Raw genomic sequence first — 10198 nt, 5'->3', positions numbered from 1 at the left:
GGGCCATCGACAAGTCAGCACATGATGCTCACTCCTATGGATGGCAGCCAGATAGGTTGTACCCTCATCTTACTTGTGTGCAACATTTATGGCTTTGTTATTCATCTAAGCATGGAAAATAGATCATCACATTTCACTGTATATTCATGCTGATCTCTTACGGGTCTTGTTCAGGAGTTCACACTGTTCCATAGTTCAGCTAAGATACTTGTTCTTTAGGTAACGCTGTTCCATAGTTATCATCCATCAGCCAATGCTATCCCACAGGCTGGTGATTATAGTATTATACCACTTCTAGTATTTCCTATGTTGTTCTTTAATACTTTTGTGTGCCATCTAGTTAATCTCGAATACAAACGATACATATTCAGTAGCTTTCATCTGTGTTCTCCCTTTAGTTTATGAGACCTGTTGCTGCTAGTTAACCCCAATCCTACTATTTATGTCGTCTCCTACATGCACTCATTTACATAAATCTAACTACTATTTGTCTTCCATGCATGTCAGATATAATTGCACACACTGATATATCCACAAGAACCTCACGGAGCAATGTAAAGGCCAATAAACTTGATGTCAATGATACCCAATATGATGGAACATGTAAAGGCAGTTCTTCAGAAGACATGCAGAAAGATGATGAATCCTCTTCACCCCACAAGGTCCTTGCTCTAACTTGGCCTGTGATATGGGTACACCATGCATATAATGTCCTGGAGTGTATCTACTCTGTTGCAATGCCATGTGCTTAGCATGCTGATCATGCATGTATATGTCATGCCTTCCTGTTTTTCAGTACCTATTCCATTCATGATAACATGTTTTTAAATTCGAGTGCTGTCATTCTACTCTATCACAATGCCATCTGCTTAATTTGGACATCATGCTTCTGAATATCTTATGCATTGTTATTCATTAGTATGTACTTCATCTATCCGCCATACCATGTTTTTTTACATTGAAGTGCTATTCTAGTGCTCTGTTGCAATGCCATCTTATTTTCCCAATCATACACGTGTATGTTGCCTTAGTTATTTCTGTACGTATTCCGCTAGCATATAGTTTTACATTCAACTAGTGTTTTTTTTGCTGTGTTGTCCTGTCGTATCCGTAGCTCTTACACCATACTCCCTCCGTCCGGATTACATGTTGCCGAAATGGATAAAAAAGGATGTATCTAGAACTGAAATACGCCTAGACCCATCCATTTTTTTTCCGAATGGAGGGATTACATGTCAATATGTCATGCCTTTCTATTCTTCAGTACCTATTCCATCTCTCCGCTGTCGCATGTTTTATAATTAAAGCACCATTCTTCTATACAAGGCATGCAAGGGGAAGACGACTATGTTAGAATTTGAAGGGTTACAAACAAGGCCTTTGCAAAAGATCCAAATGCCAGGAGATAATAAACCAACTCCAGTTTTTATAGATACTGCTCCAGCACAGAGAAACCCAACTCCTACTGATAATAAGCAGATTCCAGTGGCCAATGAACTAGTCCGCTCCAGTCCAGCAAAAATATGTCAACTCAATTCTAAGAAGCGTGTGCGTATCCTTGCATCATGAAATTTTATAGCATGCTGATCATATTTTCTACATGTTTCTTACCCATCTCTCTTTTAGAAAATAAGCTTAACAGATAGAAGAATTTCTGCAATGGTATCGTTTATTAGGAAAGATTTTTGCAGGAATTCTCTGTGCTCCAATGTAGATGTAAGTACCTATTGTATATCACTATATTTTTACATCAGCGTGTATTTTGTTAATCGGCGTGAATCCAACCTTTATCTTATCTAAATTTAGTTGTAGCAAAATGTATGATTAAAGGCCACAATGTTGATTTTTGTAAGGAAAACTGCCTGGTAGTTTTGCATCCTGAGCTGCATGAGTGTACTATCTCATATCAGTGGGTTTGAATACTTTGGTTCTGCAGTGGGTTTTTCAGTGTTTCTTTTTACTGTGTTGTCCTGTCGTATCCCTAGCTCTTACATCATACTCCCTCCGTCCGGATTAAATGTCGCAGAAATGGATAAAACTGGATGTATGTAGAACTGAAATATGCCTAGACCCATCCATTTATTTCCGGATGGAGGGAATACATGTTAATATGTCATGCCTTTCTATTCTTCAGTACCTATTCCATCTTTGCTGTAGCATGTTTTATAAATGAATCACCATTCTTCTATATAAGGCATGCAAGGGGAAGACGGCTATGTTAGAATCTGAAGGGTTACAAACCAGGTCTTTGCAAAAGATCCAAATGCCAGGAGATAATAAACCAACTCCATTTTTCATAGATACTGCTCCAGCACAGAGAAACCCAACTCCCACTGATAATAAGCAGATTCCAGTGGCCAAAGAACTAGTCCGCTCCAGTCCAGCAAAAGAATGTGAACTCCATTCTAAGAAGCGTGTGCGTATCCTCGCATCATGAAATTTTATAGCATTCTGATCATATTATCAACATGTTTCTTACCCATCTCTCTTTTAGAAAATAAGGTTAAACGATAGAAGACTTCCTCCATTGGGATCGTATTCGAGGAAAATATCTTGCGGGAATTCTCTGTGCTCCAATGCTGATGTAAGTATCTATTGTATATCACTATATTTTTACATCAACATGTATTTTGTTAATCGGCGTGAATCTAACCTTTATTTGATCTAAAATTAGTTGTAGCAAAATGTTAAAGGTGCCAATGTTGATTTTTGTAAGGAAAACTGTGTGGTAGTTTTGCATACTGAGCTGCATGAATGTACTATCTCATATCACGCACATTACTGAATTGTAGTGCTTCTCTGGTTGCCCATTCATTCATTGTGTCAATGTTGCTTTCGTGCTATCTTGCCTGGCTGATGATAGCTGTGCCATATTGTGTTAATTTGGTGTAGGCTAGTTGCCCAAACATTCATTGTGTCAATGTTGCTTTCCTATTATCTGACTTGGCCAATGATAGCAATGCTAGTGTGTTAATTTTGTGCAGGCTGCTGAAGATAAGAAGACAAACTCTAAAAACAGCAAGGCAACCCCATTGTTTCTTTCCAGTAAATCTAGGCCAAGTAATATGGCAATAACTCATGATTAATCTATTTGGCTCCTGTCCTAATTTATGTTATGATGCAGTGGTCGAGACACTCTCCACTATCAATAATACAAGCCTGCCAAAATCGCCATCTGAATCTGTTCAGTATCCTCTGTCTCGAATGCAACGGAATAAATGTATGTTTGTGAACCTATTAATGGCTGAAGCAATGATGGAAATGGTGGATGAATCAGAGGTGCAGAGTCGTGCGACACAACAACTGATCAATGTTTTCAGAGACAGTGTAGCAAAGAAGAAAGAACTTGCCCACATGCTTATGGGCGTCATCTGTGCTGAGGTTGCAGATTGTGACATTGTAGATGGTTAGGTTCTGCTCATTTATTTGCACTGGCAACAATCTTTGATTGCCCCGTGGATGTAATTTCCTGTAATATATGCTGGATGTGCAACGTTATTCTCTGTATGTCATACCTTTGCTTGATCGGTTTTGGTCCTGTGCATAATTGCTCGTCGTAATGCGCTCAAATTATCTAATTTGGCCTAAAGACATGTACGAACTTTAGTGGGCCCATTAAGTTAATGGGCCATTACTAGGTCGAAAGTTAATGGTCGGCCCTCTTACCTCCCGGGTCGTTAACAGGCCGACATCGAAGCGGGCAACAGGTGGCCCCAATTTATTTCACGGGCCGTTAACAGGCCGTTACTAAGTTTGGGCTACATATGGCCCAACTATACTGTAGGCCTTTAGCAGACCGGAAGAGACAGCGGGCTTGTGCTGGACCATGAAGACCATGGGCCGCTAAGAGGCCGAAAGTCAGGTCATATTGTAAATGGCCCAACTGTGTTGTGGGCCTTTAGCAGGCCGAAAGAGAAACCGGGCTGGTATTGGACCATGAAGGGCATGGGCCATTAAAAGGCCAAAACTAAGGTCCGACTACAAATGGCCCAACTTACTTATGGTCCGTTAACATGCCGAAAGGCACACAGGGCCGGGAATTGGCCCAACACTTAAATGGGTCGCTAGAAGGCCAAAACTCAGGTCCGACTACAAATGGCCCAACTAATTTATGGGCCATCAACAGGCTGAAAGTGACACCCGGCCAGAAATTGGCCCAACACTTAAATAGGCCGCTAAAAGGCCGAAACTCAGGTCCGACAACAAATGGCCCATCAGATTTATGGGCCGTCAACAGGCTGAAAGACACACCAGGCCGGAAATTAGCCCATCATTTAAATGGGTCGCTAAAAGGCCGAAAGATGTACATCCTGAAAATTTGCCCATCCATTAAATGGGCTGTTAACAGGCTGAAATCTCATCGGCCCGATATTGATCCCAAATATATAGCGGGCTGTTAACGGGCTCGAACTAACGATGGACTACAATGGTGTCAAATCTTTAACGGGCCATTGACGGGCCGAATTGGCACATCTCGTATGGGCCGTGGGCTTAAATGGACCTGACACAAGTAGGCCTTATATGGGCTGGCCTGCTAATTTTTACTGGGCCGGCCTTTTCACAGGAATGGGCCTCTGTTGGGCCGTGCCACGTGTCGATGTATCATAGGCGCCTTCTGTCCAATGAGTGGATGACATCTGTCCCAACGATGAGCCGACACGTGTTTCCTCCAGCCAATGATGATTTTACACGTGGAAAATCCCCATTGGTCGGGGCTGTTAACGGGTTATCGGATTCAAAACCCGACCCGATAGCTTAACGGCGTTCCGTTATGGTGGATACCACGTGTCGGTCACCCTTGACGAAAGCACTTCTGTGACGCGCAATTTATCTTCTTGGAAGTGGACACTTCCGTGATGATAATTTTGGTAATGTCATGGAACACTTCTACGACAGCACATGTATGACTATCTTGATTCTGTCATAAAATCGTCATGGATGTACATGCATGACAAAAACGTGACCTACTGTGACAAACATGTATCATCACGGAAGTGTATTTTTTTGTAGTGTCTCTAGCAACATGACCTCCAAGACAGGATTACGTACCACTCTAAAGTAGCACGCGTCCTTGTCCTCCGATGAGGTTTGGTAGTGACTTGATCCGAAGTTTCATGATCACTATCATTAGCTTCCACTTCAATTGGTGTAGGCGCCACAGGAACAACTTCCTATGCCCTACTACACACTGGTTGAAGTGATGGTTCAATAACCTTATCAAGTCTCCACCATCCTCCCACTCAATTATTTCGAGAGAAACTTTTCCTCTAGAAAGTACCCGTTTCTAGAAACAATCACTTTTGCTTCCAGATCTGAAATAGGAGATATACCCAACTTTTTTAGGGTGTCCTATGAAGATGCATTTATCCGCTTTGGGTTCGAGCTTATCTGGCTGAAACCTTTTCACATAAGCGTCGCAGCCCCAAACTTTTAAGAAATGATAGCTTAGGTTTCTCTAAACCATGGTTCATACGCTGTCATCTCAACGGAATTACGTGGTGCCCTATTTAAAGTGAATGTGGTTGTCTCTAATGCTTAACCCATAAACGATAGTGGTAATTCGATAAGAGACATCATGGCATGCACCATATCCAATAGGGTGCAGCTATGACGTTCAGACACACCATCACACTATGGTGTTCCAGGCGGCATTAGTTGTGAAACAATTTCTATAATGTCTTAATTGTGTACCAAACACGCAACTCAGATATTCATCTTTGTGATCATATCATAGACATTTTATCCTTTTGTCACGAGGATCTTCAACTTCACTCTGAAATTACTTGAACCTTTCAATAATTCAGACTTTTGTTTCATCAAGTAAATACACTTGGCATCTACTCAAATCATCTGTGAAGTAAGAACATAATGATATCCACTGCGTGCCTCAGCACTCATTGGACTGCACACATCAAAATGTATTACTTCCAACAAGTTGCTTTCTTGTTCCATTTCACTGAAAACGAGGCCTTTCAGTCATCTTGCCCATGTGGTATGATTTGCATGTCTCAAGTGATTCAAAATCAGGTGAGTCCGAACGATCCATCTGCATGGAGTTTCTTCATGTGTATATACCAATAGACATGGTTCGCATGTCTCAATCTTTTTAAAAACGAGTGAGTCCAAAAATCCATCAACATGAAGCTTCTTCATGCGTTTTATACCAATATGACTCAAATGGCAGTGCCACAAGTATGTGGTACTATCATTACTGTCTTATATCTTTTGGCATGAACATGTGTATCACTATGATCAAGATTAAATAGACCATTCATTTTAGGTGCAAGACCATTGAATGTATTATTCAAATAAACAGAGTAACCATTATTCTCCTTAAATGAATAACCGTATTGCGATAAACATAATCCAATCATGTCTATGCTCAACGCAAACACCAAGTAACAATTATTTAGGTTTAACACCGATCTCGATGGTAGAGGGAGCGTGCGATGTTTGATCACATCAACCTTGGAAACACTTCCAACACTTATCGTCACCTCGCCTTTAGCTAGTCTCCGTTTATTACGTAGCCCTTTTATTTCGAGTTACTAACACTTAGCAACCGAACCGGTATGTAATACCCTGGTGCTACTAGGAGTACTTGTAAAGTACACATTAATATAATGTATATCCAATATACTTCTGTCGACCTTGCCAGCCTTCTCATCTATCCAGTATCTAGGGTAGTTCTGCTTCAGTGTCTGTTCCCCTTATTACAGAAGCACTTAGTCCCGGGTTTGGGTTCAACTTTGGGTTTCTTCACTAGAGCAGCAACTGATTTACCATTTCATGAAGTATCCCTTCCTGCCCTTGCCCTTCTTGAAACTAGTGGTTTTACTAACCATCAACAATTGATGCTCCTTCTTTCGCGGTGTCAAACATCGCGAATAGCTCAAGGATCATCATATCTATCCTTGATATGTTATAGTTCATCACGAAGCTCTAGTAGCTTGGTGGCAATGACTTTGGAGAAACATCACTATCTCATTTGGAAGATTAACTCCCACGCGATTCAAGTGATTGTAGTACCCACACAATCTCAGCACATGCTCAACGATTGAGCTTTTCTCCCTTAGTTTGTAGGCTAAGAAACTCGTCGGAGGTCTTTGTGACGCCCCCGATTCAATCGTACACTAATCATGCACGCAAATGTGTACGATCAAGATCAGGGACTCACGGGGAGATATCACAACACAACTCTAAAAATAAATAAGTCATATAAGCATCATATTACAAGCTAGGGGCCTCGAGGGCTCGAATACAAGTGCTCGACATAAACAAGTTAGCGGAAGCAACAATATCTGAGTACAGACATTAGTTAAACAAGTTTGCCTTAAGAAGGCTAGCACAAACTGGGATACAGATCGAAAGAGGCGCAGGCCTCCTGCCTGGGATCCTCCTAAACTACTCCTGGTTGTCATCAGCGGCCTGCACATAGTAGTAGGCACCTCCAGTGTAGTAGGAATCATCATTGACGGTGGCGTCTGGCTCCAGGGCTCCAGCATCTGGTTGCGACAACCAGGTAGAAGGGAAAGGGGAAAAGAGGGAGAAAAGCAACCGTGAGTACTCATCCAAAGTACTCGCAAGCAAGGAACTACACTACATATGCATGGGTATATGTGTAAAGGGCCATATCGGTGGACTGAACTACAGAATGCCAGAATAAGAGGGGGATAGCTAATCCTGTCGAAGACTATGCTTCTGGCCACCTCCATCTTACAACATGTAGAAGAGAGTAGATTGAAGTCCTCCAAGTAGCATCACATAGCATAATCCTACCCAGCGATCCTCCCCTCGTCGCCCTGTGGAAAAGAGATCACCGGGTTGTCTGTGGAACTTGTCTGGGTGTGTTTTATTAAGTATCCGGTTCTAGTTGTCATAAGGTCAAGGTACAACTCCAAGTCGTCCTGTTACCGAAGATCACGGCTATTTGAATAGATTAACTTCCCTACAGGGGTGCACCACATAACCCAACACGCTCGATCCCATTTGGCCGGACACACTTTCCTGGGTCATGCCCGGCCTCGGAAGATCAACACGTCGCAGCCCCACCTAGGCACAACAGAGAGGTCAGCACGCCGGTCTAAACCTAAGCGCACAGGGATCTGGGCCCATCTCCCTTAGCACACCTGCATGTTGCGTACACGGCCGGAAGCAGAACTAGCCCCCTTAATACAAGAGCAGGCTTACGTTCCAATCCGGCGCGCGCAGCTCAGTTGCTGATGTCATGATGCTTCGGCTGATACCATGACACCGAGTGCCCATAACTGTTCCCGCGTAGTTGGTTAGTGCGTATAGGCCAGTAGCCAGACTCAGATCAAATACCAAGATCTCATTAAGCGTGTTAAGTATCCGCGAACGCCGACCAGGGCCAGGCCCACCTCTCGCCTAGGTGGTCTCAATCTGCCCTGTCGCTCCACCACATAGTAACAGTCGGGGGCCGTCGGGAACCCAGACCCACCTCTACCGGGATGGAGCCACCTGTCCTTTAAGCCCCCTTATCCGAATCACTTGCGGGTACTCAACGAGCTGACCTGACTTTAGTCACCATCTGTATAGTATGTATATATGTATAGTATATACCCGTGATCACCTCCCAAGTGATCACGGCCCGATAGTATAGCAAGGCAGACTGACAAGAATGTAGGGCCAATGATGATAAATTAGCATCCTATACTAAGTATTTAGGATTGCAGGTAAGGTATCAACAGATGTAGAAACAATGTCAGGCTATGCATCAGAATAGGATTAACGGAAAGCAGTAACATGCTACACTACTCTAATGCAAGCAGTATAGAGGAGAATAGGCGATATCTGGTGATCAAGGGGGGGAGGGGGGCTTTCCTGGAAGCTCAACCGAGAAGGAGGGGTCGTCAACACCGTAGTCGTACTGGGGGTCGTCGGCAGTCTCGGGGTCTACCGGAAAGAAGTAATGAAGGGGGAACACAATAAATAACAGAGCAATCAAAGCATCGCAAAGCGTAACATGACAATACGCGATGCTAGGTGTGCCCTAACGCGGTAGTAGGTGATACCGGCGAAGGGGGGAAACAGCCGGGAAAGTATCCCCGGTGTTTTGCGTTTTCGGACAGGTGAACCGGAGGGGGAAAGTTGTGTGTTTGCTATGCTAGGGATGTGTGGCGGACGAACGGGTTGTGTAACCGGATTCGTCTCGTCGTTCTGGGCAACTTTCATGAACAAAGTTTTTTTGATTCGAGCTACGGTTTATTTTATATGATTTTCTAAAGTTTTAAAATCATTTTTAGAATTTATCTAATTAATTTAATCCAACATTATCCAAAATAGTGTTTGCTGATGTCGTCATGACGTCAGCGTGACGTCAGCAGTCAACAGAGGTGTTGACTGGTCAAACTGACGTGTGGGTCCCGCGTGTCATACTCTGTTTATTCTAATTAGGGTTTAACTAATCTAATTACTGTTTAATTAATTAACAATACTTAAATAGGTTAACTAAACAAGATTAATTAAGTTAATTAATTTATTTATTTACTATTCTTTTTTATCTCCTTTTTTTAACGTTCCAGCGGCGGGCCCCATGTGTCTGTGGCCTAGAGGGGCCTAACGGCCGCTGGGCATCGGGCTAATAGTGCTGCGGGCGTCAGCCCGTTTGGGCACCTGCCCAAACCAGTGGAGGCGTCGGGGCAGGCTGGCGCGCGAGAAGCTGCAACCATGCGCGGAATCAGCAGGGGGGGGGGGGCGCTTGCGCACCACGGAAGCAGCAGCAGCAGGAGTGGCACATCGAGGGCGCGCGTGCATGCGGCATGCACGCGGCGAAGCCAGGCGGCTCGACAGCGGTACATGGGCTCAACAGGCAGGGCACGGTCGGGGCGCCGATATGCCAGCTGGAGCAGGGGATGAACGCGGTGACGACAGCGCCCGTGCGTAGAGTAGGCAAGGGCACACACGCACGGGGTGGCTAGGCGCGACACGCGAGTGCGAGGAGGGGCCAGCAGTGGTGGCGGGGCTCGTGGCCATCCATGGGGACGCGAACACGGTCTCCGTGGCGGCAAGTGCGTCGGGATAGAGGGGAAGAGGAGGAGAGGGGGGTCGTTGCTCACCCCCATTGCAGGGGATCTGGGGCGGCGAGGCTCGTTGGAGCCGTTGAGGAGGAAGACGGGGACGAGGCAACGACAGAGAGGACGGCGAGGCAGCGACGGGGTCGACGATGAGGTGGCCA

Source organism: Triticum aestivum, chromosome 6B (assembly GCF_018294505.1).
Source record: "Triticum aestivum cultivar Chinese Spring chromosome 6B, IWGSC CS RefSeq v2.1, whole genome shotgun sequence".
Taxonomy (NCBI): Eukaryota; Viridiplantae; Streptophyta; class Magnoliopsida; order Poales; family Poaceae; genus Triticum; species Triticum aestivum.
Note: the sequence above shows the minus strand (reverse complement) of the source record.